The following is a 13,611-nucleotide window of genomic DNA, read 5'->3' as shown; positions in this document are numbered from 1 at the left end:
GGTATTCTCAACTGGTCTTCCACCATTGTCTGTCAGTTCGTGCCGTGTTTTCCATACAGACAAATATATCTACTTTTGCACTCTATAGTGTTGGACTTTAACATGCCAGAAAGATCTGTAGCTGTCTACTGTACTCCACACACATTTCACAAGGATGACAAATTGTCCTGTTGTCAAACTCATATGGTCACTGGCCCATCAGTCAAATCCTCTGCTGATCAACTGCTGGGTTCCAGCGGAAGGAACCTCTGTTTTGCCATCTGCTGCATACCGCCATTATGTGAGTGCATCTGGACATTCGCCAAACTGTAATAACAGCAATAAGAATGGCAGAGGTGGAGTTGGAGCAAAGGATGCTCCAACAGCATGCCACTTATTAGTAATGTTTTTTAAAAACCTTTGTTTGAGCCCACTGGGGGCATGTGAGAAGAGCCCATTTGAAAGACTGAAGGAACTCCCCTTGGTGGATGGCTAGGCATCTTGGGAAGAGGTTGGAGGACCATGTGGTTTGCAGTGGGTTTTAGGAAATCTACCTCAGTGACCGATCTGACACCAACACAATCAATGATTCATGCAGTCTGTTTCACTGGGACTAATCAACACTTTATCTTTACATTTCTGTCATCATGAACAAACCATGAGGATAACTGTAATGGCAGGATATATGACCACACTTCTGGGATAGCATGTGCTGTCACTCTTGCATTGTGCTTTTTTGGGGCTAATGTTAGAATGTTGGAATCACCATAACAGATATTCACCCCACAGAGTACAAAATCAGTAAACTTCATTGTACTCAACTGTAATGAGAAATTATATTATATTTTCATCAAATGTTTACATCTCTACATCTATCTATCTATCATGTGTTTGAATTCAATTTTTTTTTTTTTTTACAAAACACATCGGTTTTATTTTGAAAGTAGAATGCGGAAAAGAAGTGTGTAACTGTGTGTGACTTGACAGTGGAGCTAAAGCCGCAGCAGAGAGCGTCGAACAGGGAGATGGAGTGGGAGCTGAGCTGCTGCTGCTGCAGACGGACGATGTTTGGTCCAAATTCTGACACAGAATTCTCCACAGCTTCGGCGTGAATCCAGGACAGCTGCGCGTCATGAAGCCGGAGTCTCAGTGAGGTGAGCGGCGCTAAAAGGGTGCGTTTGATTTATCATGTGGGAGCATCCCGGGAACAGCTGCTGCTGCTGCTGTGAGGATGAGAACAGGCTGCAGGTGCTGCCACCAGCAAATCAGTGTTATAGGTTCGTTTTCAGCCCACAGTGGATTCAGGACTCTTGGTTTTTGGGTCTAAAGGGGTAATAATCCGCTAACACAGAGAGCGGCTCGGGGCCCTGCGGTCCCATTCATCCCGGTGGTTGTGGACCTGGATGTGTCAGCCATTCACAGGAGGAGGCTGCTGACGTCTCCATTCATGAAGTCCAGCACGCAGCGTGCGCTGCTGGCTTTAAATAGGCTCTGTGATCCAGGCCCGCCTCGGCCCGCCGGGAACGTTGGCTCGGGTCTCCTTTTATAGGCTGCAAAACTGCTCATGATGCAGAGACTCAGATCAACCATTCAGCAAACAAAAGCATCAGAAACATTGTCACATTTCAGTGAGTGTGTGTCAGTTCACCTGTTGTCAACATGTGTTAGTCACACTGAGAGCAGTCAAACCTCTGAGGGCCCTTTGACTGCTAAGTTTGCCAGAAAAACTTCAAAAGTAGGGAAAGTTGGGGCTCAGTGGATCAGAAATATTGTTTTGTGGCAGCATAAACAGGTTATGCATCGGTTTAGGTCATTCTGTTGTGGATTTAATACAGCAAGTTATTGTTTATAAGGCTGTGTTATTTATGTCTCCCCAAGTGTAATTTAAAATTGATTTAAATTGTTTTTTTTTTTTTTTTTTTTTTTTTTTTACTGTGCCCCGGATACTAATTCACGGGTGACAGTGAACCAACTTAGAATCTAATAAAAACAAAAAAACATATGATTATAAAGACTTCTTCAAAATTATTAAATATATGCTGATGCATATACAAACTATAATCCAGCAAACCAGCTATGTAATGTGGTAGTGTCTTATTTTGTGAGTCCTTTACAAACTATTATAAATACAACTGTCAACATGTCTGTTCAAATGTGAAAACAGTTGTTTATATACAAAATTATAGAAATAATTCATGGAAAAATAAATGTATAAGCTTTGACAAGTAATATTTGTCATCCACTTGATACTGGGGCTTAATAAATCACTTTCTAGACTGATTCACTGTGCCCCGGGTGCATGTGACACACGATTCATGTTATCAAATAGCTGATAGTCTGGAGAAGACATAACACATGCTCATCAGTCACACAGGGTAGTCTTCTAACTAATAACAGTTTTTTGGGCCACCTTTTCTCTGTTGTGACAAATAAATACAAAGACACTGGCATCCACAAAATTTACTTTTGATAGGAAAAAAACTGACTTCACTTGCTATTTATTTTACTCTCAATGTATCCAAAAACAAAACACTAATTTACAAGGGGGGGTGTCTTTATGCATAAAAATATGTCATAAATGCTGCAAATATATATGTAGTTATGCAGATATAAGCTACTGATTCACTGTGCCCCGGTTTCCCCTGTATGCTTCAGAAGGCCACCTGGAGTAATATTTTGCAGAGTTAAACTCTACGGTGTGCATGATCCCATTCAACACTGTGTTAAATCAACACTGTCACAGTGTAAATTAAGTCTATAGAGTTGATCAACTTGATTGAACAGGGTGACAAGGTTGATTTCTAGGGATGTGCTATTTTATCGGGAAAATATCTGTATCAGCCACAAAAGCTTTGTTGTTGAGTTGACTTATTCCGCTGTGGACAGTAGAGATAAAAATAAATAAATTGGCAAGGTTAAAATACATGAAATGTCTACACAGAAAATAAATTTCTATAAATAAAGTGCACTATAAAGTTACTGTAGAAAATGTGACATACTTATTTCCATGGTGGACCCATAAAAGGCAGATTAAAGCTTAAAAAGTTAATTATTGGTATCTGCAGATATGAAAATTTGCGCTGATAAAAGTTTCACATTTAGACTACATCATGTGTGATTCTTCCTTTAAAGTGGGTTCAGCGGGTGTGACCAAAAAACTGCATCTAGGGAACCACAAATGCATTATGGGAAATGTGGTTTTAGCACAGTTAGCCCACAGTAATGTTTTATTAAACTTCACAAGCCTGACTCCTGACAACATTTGATTATAACTAAGGTTATAGCAGGGATTTGCATCAACAAATGTGAGGCAGCTGCCTGCGTCAAATTTTGTGCCGCCTTGATCTCTGGCATCAACACTGAATGACTGCTCTATCAGGCACAAATAATTTATCATTTTCCCTCATTTGTGTTGTTTTGCAGCTTTAACATGATCACACACAGGCTTGGGGAGTAACGGAATACATGTAACGGCGTTACGTAATTAGGATACAAAAAAAAGGTAACTGTATTCCGCTACTGTTACAGAAAAAAAGACGTATTCAGATTACAGGTATATTTGGTAAAAATGGGGATTACTTTGCAGGATTACAATTTTAATGCATTTTATATTGTCCAGGGTTCTAGCCAGCGCAAACTTACGTTACGGCCTATTACACTATAATTTTGGACCGTTACGATTTTCAATACAGCGTCTGTAATCAACCGTTTCCGCAGCGCGACTCCAGTTTGAAGCATGAATCGAAGCAATGGCTCGTGGCTCTTTGATTCGCTGCTCTTCAGAAGCGGTAAGTCCGCTTCTTAACCCCTCTGAAAGCCATTAAAATATCATGAGTCACTTTTGTGTGGATTAAAGTCAATAACTGGGACTCTGGTCTTGTTGCAGTCGAGAAATGAGAATTGTCCTGCGTTTTGTCACAGCTTCAAACGCTGCGCGGTTCTCTGTTGAGAGTCCGCTCGGAATTAATAACTTCAAAACGAATCGCCGCTTTAAATAAAATGATACCTCTTACAAACTTTGCAATACAGACAATAAACTACAATAGACTAAAACGTTTTTTCCTCCCAAAATGAGACGTCCTGCATTCTTTATAAACCTGACCTGCAGCACATCTGCAAGAGCTCAGCTCATAGGTATGGAAAGACATTCATGCCAATAATAATGTCTGAAAGGAAATGCTTTTGACAAAAACTAACAGATTTTATTTCTGTTTATGTCCAGAGATCAAGGATCCACCATGTAGAGTTTATTATGTCCAGCGTTTAAGGATCCAGTAACCAATTTCATATTTATTTACTTTAAGACTCAATAAAATGTTCAATTTCAATTTAATCAGCTACTAAGGCGCCAAATTATAACAAAAGCCGTCTCAAGGTGCCTCACACAGAACAGTTCAACATAAAAATTTAAATAAATAAATAAAAATAAAAAAATCAAATACCTAATTAAAAACAGAAGTAAAAGAGTAAAACATAACAAAATAAATGTTGTGTGGGCCGCTGAAGAGGAGGTACTGCTGGCCCACCACCACAAGATGGCGCCCTGCTTGAAGTGCGGGCTTCAAGCACGAGAGGGCGTTGGCTTTGCTGGAGGTGACAGCTGTCATCAATCAACACAAGCTGTCACCCATCACCACCACTACAAAGACCGGACTGCAACTCCACCTCCTCGCCGAGAAATCAACTACCATTCAGGTAATTTCTCTGCTGCCTGACACTGTGTGTGTTTAACCTGAACTTCTATTTGCAGCCGTTTTCCTGGAGTTTTTTCCTTATCTGGAGGATTGGCGTTTGGTGTGACAGCGACGGCTTCACCTCACACCCCAACTCAGATAAGTGGTTGACCAGGAGCTGCACGAGTGTGTGTGATTGGAGGTGGAGGTTTTCCCTCCTTTACTTAATACAGACTGTGGGATTACTGAGTGTGCAAACTCACACTCATCTGGACTGTCTCTGTTCTCTGCCAGCAGTACCGGGTCTGACTGCTGAAGACAGCGGCCACCTGGGGCGCAGGGCTTGGCGGCTCCAGTGTTCTTCAGCTCCGTTGGTGGTGGAAGCTGTGTGGGGATCCAGCTCTTCTCTCGCCAGGCGTCTTCTATCGTCGAGCCTGCCCACACGTCACCTGGTGTATGATTGACAGTCCACCATATTGTTATTGTCTGTATGTTGTTGTGCGATTCACAACATTAAATTGTTACTTTTTGGCTTATCCATTGTCCGTTCATTAACGCCCCCTGTTGTGGGTTCGTGTCACGTCACTTTCACAACAGGATTTCTCGGCCAGCGTCATGGATCCCGAGGGGCGTCAACCATCGCTTGAACAGCCAATGGGAGAGCAAGGTGCACAGGCAGGAGGCGTGTTGGGTGAGCTGCAGCACATCTTAACTGCCTTTGCCGCTCGGTTGGACTTAGTCACCGAGCAGAGCAGTGTTCTCAATCGCAGGATAGAGGCTCTCACCGCCCAGGTGGAAGCGCATGCTCAGGGCGCTGCTGCAGCACCTCCTCCTGCTGACCGTGTGCCAGAAACAGACATTCCGCTGGTCGTTCAACGACCCCCCCCACCTTCCCCTGAAGCATACATAAGCCCTCCGGAGCCGTACGGAGGCTGTGTAGAGACGTGCGCGGACTTCTTGATGCAGTGCTCGCTCGTCTTTTCACAGCGTCCCGTCATGTACGCGGCAGACGCCAGCCGGGTGGCTTACGTTATAAACTTGCTTCGAGGAGAGGCACGCGCCTGGGCTACGGCGCTTTGGGAGCAGAATTCACGGCTCCTAACGGTTTATACTGAGTTTGTGAGGGAGTTCCGACAGGTGTTTGACCACCCTCATAGAGGCGAGACCGCTTCAAGTGTGCTGTTGTCAATAAGACAGGGGCGTCGGAGCGCAGCAAAGTATGCAGTCGACTTCCGCATCGCGGCAGCGCGAGCCGGCTGGAATACTGTTGCGCTCCGCGCCGCCTTTGTAAACGGACTGTCTCTGGTCCTCAAGGAGCACCTGGTGGCGAAGGATGAGCCGCGGGATTTAGATGGGCTTATCGACCTGGTTATACGGTTAGACAACCGATTAACAGAACACCGACGGGAGCGATTCGAAGGGCGTGGTCAGGCACAAGCCGTCCCTCTTCCTCCCGGGTCTGAAAGGGAGCCGACTTCCCCACGCTCCACTGCCAGGGCTCTCCACGTGACAACAGCTCCTCCTGCTGACGTTGTTATGGAAACGAGTAGGGCCAAAAAAACGATCAGATCAGAGACAAAGGAGGCTGATCCGTGGAGAGTGTTTTCTCTGCAGCTCTACTGAGCACACACAGAGAGAATGCCCCAAACGATCAAAACAGCAGCACTCGTCCTTAGAGACTGGGCTAAGGGTGGGTCACAATACCCACGTGGGGAGACCCCGTAAATCTGCACGAATCCCAGTCACGATCCTGAGTGAGGATTTAACCCTTCACGCCCCAGCACTGGTGGACACGGGGTCGGAGGGAAATCTGCTGGATAGCAGATGGGCAAAGGAGGTTGGGCTCCCTCTAGTGGCCTTACCATCACCATTGTCGGTGCGGGCACTAGATGGCACCCTTCTTCCACTAATCACACACCAGACGCAGCCAGTGACATTGGTGGTGTCTGGGAATCACAGGGAGGAGATTGTGTTTTATGTAACACCTTTTACCTCCCGAGTGATTTTGGGTTTTCCATGGGTGTTAAAACACAATCCCCGGATTGATTGGCCGTCTGGGGTTGTGGTTCAGTGGAGCGAAACCTGCCACCGGGAGTGTTTAGGATCCTCGGTTCCACCCGGTGTGACAGCTAAGGAGGAGGTTTTAGTCCCCCCCAATCTGGCGGCGGTGCCAGCCGAGTACCACGACCTTGCTGACGTCTTCAGCAAGGATCTGGCACTCACGCTGCCCCCGCACCGTCCGTACGATTGTGCCATTGATTTGATACCGGGCGCTGAGTACCCGTCCAGCAGGCTGTACAACCTCTCACGTCCGGAACGCGAATCAATGGAGACCTACATCCGGGACTCGTTAGCTGCCGGGTTGATCCGGAACTCCACCTCCCCGATGGGTGCTGGTTTCTTTTTTGTGGGCAAGAAGGACGGCGGACTCCGTCCATGCATTGATTACAGAGGGCTGAACGAGATCACGGTTCGAAACCGATACCCGCTACCTCTGTTGGATTCAGTGTTCACGCCCCTGCATGGAGCCCAAATTTTCACGAAATTGGATCTTAGGAATGCTTATCACCTGGTTCGGATCCGGGAGGGAGACGAGTGGAAGACGGCATTTAACACCCCGTTAGGTCACTTTGAGTACCTGGTCATGCCGTTCGGCCTCACCAATGCGCCCGCGACGTTCCAAGCATTGGTTAATGACGTCTTGCGGGACTTCCTGCATCAGTTTGTCTTCGTATATCTAGACGATATACTCATTTTTTCTCCGGATCCTGAGACCCATGTTAAGCATGTACGTCAGGTCCTACAGCGGTTGTTGGAGAACCGGCTGTTTGTGAAGGGCGAGAAGTGTGAGTTCCACCGCACTTCTTTGTCCTTCTTGTGTTTCATAATCTCCTCCAACTCCGTCGCCCCTGATCCGGCCAAGGTTGCGGCGGTGAGAGATTGGCCCCAACCAACGAACCGTAGGAAACTACAACAGTTCCTCGGTTTTGCAAATTTCTACCGGAGGTTCATCAAGGGCTACAGTCAGGTAGTTAGCCCCCTGACAGCCCTGACCTCCACAAAAGTCCCCTTCACCTGGTCGGATCGGTGCGAAGCCGCGTTTAGGGAGTTGAAACGCCGGTTCTCAACTGCACCAGTTCTGGTGCAGCCCGACCCCAAGCGCCAGTTTGTTGTTGAAGTGGATGCCTCTGACTCAGGGATAGGAGCCGTGCTATCCCAGAGCGGGGAGTCCGACAAGGTTCTCCATCCATGTGCCTACTTTTCCCGCAGGTTGACCCCAGCTGAACGGAACTATGACGTCGGCAATCGGGAACTTCTTGCGGTGAAGGAGGCTCTTGAAGAGTGGAGACACCTGTTGGAGGGAGCATCGGTACCATTTACAGTTTTCACGGACCATCGGAACCTGGAGTACATCCGGACCGCGAAGCGTCTGAACCCCAGGCAAGCCCGCTGGTCGCTGTTCTTCGGGCATTTTGACTTCCGGATCACCTACCGCCCCGGGACAAAGAACCAACGATCTGATGCCCTGTCCCGGGTGCACGAAGAGGAGGTCAAGACCGAGCTGTCAGACCCCCCTGACACCATCATCCCCGAGTCCACTGTCGTGGCCGCCCTTACCTGGGACGTGGAGAAGACCATCCGGGAGGCCCTGACACAGAGCCCAGACCCGGGGACCGGTCCGAAGAACAAACTGTACGTCCCACCAGAGGCCAGGGCTGCGGTCCTTGACTTCTGTCATGGTTCCAAGCTCTCCTGTCACCCAGGGGTGCGAAGAACCGTGGCAGTGGTCCGGCAGCGCTTCTGGTGGGCGTCTATGGAAGCCGACGTCCAGGAGTATGTCCAGGCCTGCACCACCTGCGCCAGGGGCAAAGCTGACCATCACAAGGCCCAAGGCCTCCTCCAGCCTCTGCCAGTGCCTCGTCGCCCCTGGTCTCATATCGGCCTGGACTTTGTCACGGGCCTCCCGCCGTCCCAGGGAAACACCACCATCCTAACGATAGTGGATCGGTTTTCCAAGGCGGCCCACTTCGTGGCCCTCCCGAAGCTCCCGACGGCCCAGGAGACTGCAGACCTCCTGGTCCACCACGTCGTGCGTCTGCATGGGATTCCATCAGACATTGTCTCGGATCGTGGTCCTCAGTTCTCCTCCCAGGTCTGGAGGAGTTTCTGTAGGGAACTGGGGGCCACTGTCAGTCTCTCGTCTGGGTACCACCCCCAGACAACGGGCAGGCAGAGCGGACAAACCAGGAACTGGAGCAGGCCCTCCGTTGCGTGACCTCCGCGCACCCGACGGCCTTGAGTGACCGACCATCTGGCCTGGATCGAGTACGCTCATAACAGCCAAGTCTCGTCTGCCACCGGCCTCTCCCCATTTGAAGTGTGTTTGGGGTACCAGCCCCCATTGTTCCCGCTAGTGGAGGGAGAGGTCGGGGTGCCCTCGGTCCAGGCCCATCTGAGAAGGTGCCGTCGGGTGTGGCGTACCGCCCGCTCTGCCCTGCTCGAAGCCCGGACGAGGGCCAAGAACCATGCAGACCGCCGGCGTGCCCCGGCCCCTGCGTACCAGCCTGGGCAGGAGGTTTGGCTTTCTACAAAGGACATTCCCCTGCAAGTGGAATCCCAAAAGTTGAAGGACAGATACATCGGACCTTTCCCTATCCTCAAGGTCCTCAGTCCAGCCGCAGTGAAGCTGAAGCTGCCAGCTTCACTGCAGATCCACCCAGTTTTCCATGTGTCCCACATCAAACCTCACCACGTGTCACCCCTCTGTACCCCCGGACCGGCGCCGCCTCCTGCCCGGATCATCGACGGGGAGCCGGCTTGGACCGTGCGCCGGCTCCTGGACGTCCGTCGGAAGGGCCAGGGGTTCCAGTATTTGGTGGACTGGGAGGGGTATGGACCCGAAGAACGCTCCTGGGTGAAGAGGAGCTTCATCCTGGACCCGGCCCTCCTGGCCGACTTCAACCGGCGGCACCCGGACAAGCCTGGTCGGGCGCCAGGAGGTGCCCGTTGAGGGGGGGGGTCCTGTTGTGTGGCCGCTGAAGAGGAGGTACTGCTGGCCCACCACCACAAGATGGCGCCCTGCTTAAAGTGCGGGCTTCAAGCACGAGAGGGCGTCGGCTTTGCTGGAGGTGACAGCTGTCATCAATCAACACAAGCTGTCACCCATCACCACCACTACAAAGACTGGACTGCAACTCCACCTCCTCGCTGAGAAATCAACTACCATTCAGGTAATTTCTCTGCTGCCTGACACTGTGTGTGTTTAACCTGAACTTCTATTTGCAGCCGTTTTCCTGGAGTGTTTCCTTATCTGGAGGATTGGCGTTTGGTGTGACAGCGACGGCTTCACCTCACACCCCAACTCAGATAAGTGGTTGACCAGGAGCTGCACGAGTGTGTGTGATTGGAGGTGGAGGTTTTCCCTCCTTTACTTAATACAGACTGTGGGATTACTGAGTGTGCGAACTCACACTCATCTGGACTGTCTCTGTTCTCTGCCAGCAGTACCGGGTCTGACTGCTGAAGACAGCGGCCACCTGGGGCGCAGGGCTTGGCGGCTCCAGTGTTCTTCAGCTCCGTTGGTGGTGGAAGCTGTGTGGGGATCCAGCTCTTCTCTCGCCAGGCGTCTTCTATCGTCGAGCCTGCCCACACGTCACCTGGTGTATGATTGACAGTCCACCATATTGTTATTGTCTGTATGTTGTTGTGCGATTCACAACATTAAATTGTTACTTTTTGGCTTATCCATTGTCCGTTCATTAACGCCCCCTGTTGTGGGTTCGTGTCACGTCACTTTCACAACAGGATTTCTCGGCCAGCGTCATGGATCCCGAGGGGCGTCAACCATCGCTTGAACAGCCAATGGGAGAGCGAGGTGCACAGGCAGGAGGCGTGTTGGGTGAGCTGCAGCACATCTTAACTGCCTTTGCCGCTCGGTTGGACTTAGTCACCGAGCAGAGCAGTGTTCTCAATCGCAGGATAGAGGCTCTCACCGCCCAGGTGGAAGCGCATGCTCAGGGCGCTGCTGCAGCACCTCCTCCTGCTGACCGTGTGCCAGAAACAGACATTCCGCTGGTCGTTCAACGACCCCCCCCACCTTCCCCTGAAGCATACATAAGCCCTCCGGAGTCGTACGGAGGCTGTGTAGAGACGTGCGCGGACTTCTTGATGCAGTGCTCGCTCGTCTTTTCACAGCGTCCCGTCATGTACGCGGCAGACGCCAGCCGGGTGGCTTACGTTATAAACTTGCTTCGAGGAGAGGCACGCGCCTGGGCTACGGCGCTTTGGGAGCAGAATTCACGGCTCCTAACGGTTTATACTGAGTTTGTGAGGGAGTTCCGACAGGTGTTTGACCACCCTCATAGAGGCGAGACCGCTTCAAGTGTGCTGTTGTCAATAAGACAGGGGCGTCGGAGCGCAGCAAAGTATGCAGTCGACTTCCGCATCGCGGCAGCGCGAGCCGGCTGGAATACTGTTGCGCTCCGCGCCGCCTTTGTAAACGGACTGTCTCTGGTCCTCAAGGAGCACCTGGTGGCGAAGGATGAGCCGCGGGATTTAGATGGGCTTATCGACCTGGTTATACGGTTAGACAACCGATTAACAGAACACCGACGGGAGCGAGACGAAGGGCGTGGTCAGGCACAAGCCGTCCCTCTTCCTCCCGGGTCTGAAAGGGAGCCGACTTCCCCACGCTCCACTGCCAGGGCTCTCCACGTGACAACAGCTCCTCCTGCTGACGTTGTTATGGAAACGAGCAGGGCCAAAAAAACGATCAGATCAGAGACAAAGGAGGCTGATCCGTGGAGAGTGTTTTCTCTGCAGCTCTACTGAGCACACACAGAGAGAATGCCCCAAACGATCAAAACAGCAGCACTCGTCCTTAGAGACTGGGCTAAGGGTGGGTCACAATACCCACGTGGGGAGACCCCGTAAATCTGCACGAATCCCAGTCACGATCCTGAGTGAGGATTTAACCCTTCACGCCCCAGCACTGGTGGACACGGGGTCGGAGGGAAATCTGCTGGATAGCAGATGGGCAAAGGAGGTTGGGCTCCCTCTAGTGGCCTTACCATCACCATTGTCGGTGCGGGCACTAGATGGCACCCTTCTTCCACTAATCACACACCAGACGCAGCCAGTGACATTGGTGGTGTCTGGGAATCACAGGGAGGAGATTGTGTTTTATGTAACACCTTTTACCTCCCGAGTGATTTTGGGTTTTCCATGGGTGTTAAAACACAATCCCTGGATTGATTGGCCGTCTGGGGTTGTGGTTCAGTGGAGCGAAACCTGCCACCGGGAGTGTTTAGGATCCTCGGTTCCACCCGGTGTGACAGCTAAGGAGGAGGTTTTAGTCCCCCCCAATCTGGCGGCGGTGCCAGCCGAGTACCACGACCTTGCTGACGTCTTCAGCAAGGATCTGGCACTCACGCTGCCCCCGCACCGTCCGTACGATTGTGCCATTGATTTGATACCGGGCGCTGAGTACCCGTCCAGCAGGCTGTACAACCTCTCACGTCCGGAACGCGAATCAATGGAGACCTACATCCGGGACTCGTTAGCTGCCGGGTTGATCCGGAACTCCACCTCCCCGATGGGTGCTGGTTTCTTTTTTGTGGGCAAGAAGGACGGCGGACTCCGTCCATGCATTGATTACAGAGGGCTGAACGAGATCACGGTTCGAAACCGATACCCGCTACCTCTGTTGGATTCAGTGTTCACGCCCCTGCATGGAGCCCAAATTTTCACGAAATTGGATCTTAGGAATGCTTATCACCTGGTTCGGATCCGGGAGGGAGACGAGTGGAAGACGGCATTTAACACCCCGTTAGGTCACTTTGAGTACCTGGTCATGCCGTTCGGCCTCACCAATGCGCCCGCGACGTTCCAAGCATTGGTTAATGACGTCTTGCGGGACTTCCTGCATCAGTTTGTCTTCGTATATCTAGACGATATACTCATTTTTTCTCCGGATCCTGAGACCCATGTTAAGCATGTACGTCAGGTCCTACAGCGGTTGTTGGAGAACCGGCTGTTTGTGAAGGGCGAGAAGTGTGAGTTCCACCGCACTTCTTTGTCCTTCTTGTGGTTCATAATCTCCTCCAACTCCGTCGCCCCTGATCCGGCCAAGGTTGCGGCGGTGAGAGATTGGCCCCAACCAACGAACCGTAGGAAACTACAACAGTTCCTCGGTTTTGCAAATTTCTACCGGAGGTTCATCAAGGGCTACAGTCAGGTAGTTAGCCCCCTGACAGCCCTGACCTCCACAAAAGTCCCCTTCACCTGGTCGGATCGGTGCGAAGCCGCGTTTAGGGAGTTGAAACGCCGGTTCTCAACTGCACCAGTTCTGGTGCAGCCCGACCCCAAGCGCCAGTTTGTTGTTGAAGTGGATGCCTCTGACTCAGGGATAGGAGCCGTGCTATCCCAGAGCGGGGAGTCCGACAAGGTTCTCCATCCATGTGCCTACTTTTCCCGCAGGTTGACCCCAGCTGAACGGAACTATGACGTCGGCAATCGGGAACTTCTTGCGGTGAAGGAGGCTCTTGAAGAGTGGAGACACCTGTTGGAGGGAGCATCGGTACCATTTACAGTTTTCACGGACCATCGGAACCTGGAGTACATCCGGACCGCGAAGCGTCTGAACCCCAGGCAAGCCCGCTGGTCGCTGTTCTTCGGGCATTTTGACTTCCGGATCACCTACCGCCCCGGGACAAAGAACCAACGATCTGATGCCCTGTCCCGGGTGCACGAAGAGGAGGTCAAGACCGAGCTGTCAGACCCCCCTGACACCATCATCCCCGAGTCCACTGTCGTGGCCGCCCTTACCTGGGACGTGGAGAAGACCATCCGGGAGGCCCTGACACAGAGCCCAGACCCGGGGACCGGTCCGAAGAACAAACTGTACGTCCCACCAGAGGCCAGGGCTGCGGTCCTTGACTTCTGTCATGGTTCCAAGCTC

At 51.1% G+C, this 13,611-nt stretch overlaps 1 protein-coding gene across 3 annotated transcripts in view; it reads left to right on the top strand.

Annotated features, from left to right (window-relative positions):
- Window positions 1–956: 956 nt before the first annotated feature.
- LOC117508528 (SH2B adapter protein 2) overlaps window positions 957–13,611 on the top strand; it is a 66,292-nt gene continuing 53,637 nt past the window's right edge. For all 3 annotated transcript variants that reach the window (XM_034168308.1, XM_034168309.1, XM_034168310.1), the window contains exon 1: window positions 957–1,133. The gene's annotated coding sequence lies outside the window, so the exon portion shown is untranslated. The remainder of the gene's footprint in view (window positions 1,134–13,611) is intronic.

Source organism: Thalassophryne amazonica, chromosome 4, assembly GCF_902500255.1.
Source record: "Thalassophryne amazonica chromosome 4, fThaAma1.1, whole genome shotgun sequence".
NCBI lineage: Eukaryota > Metazoa > Chordata > Actinopteri > Batrachoidiformes > Batrachoididae > Thalassophryne > Thalassophryne amazonica.
Note: the sequence above shows the minus strand (reverse complement) of the source record. Positions and strands in the feature narration are given on the sequence as shown.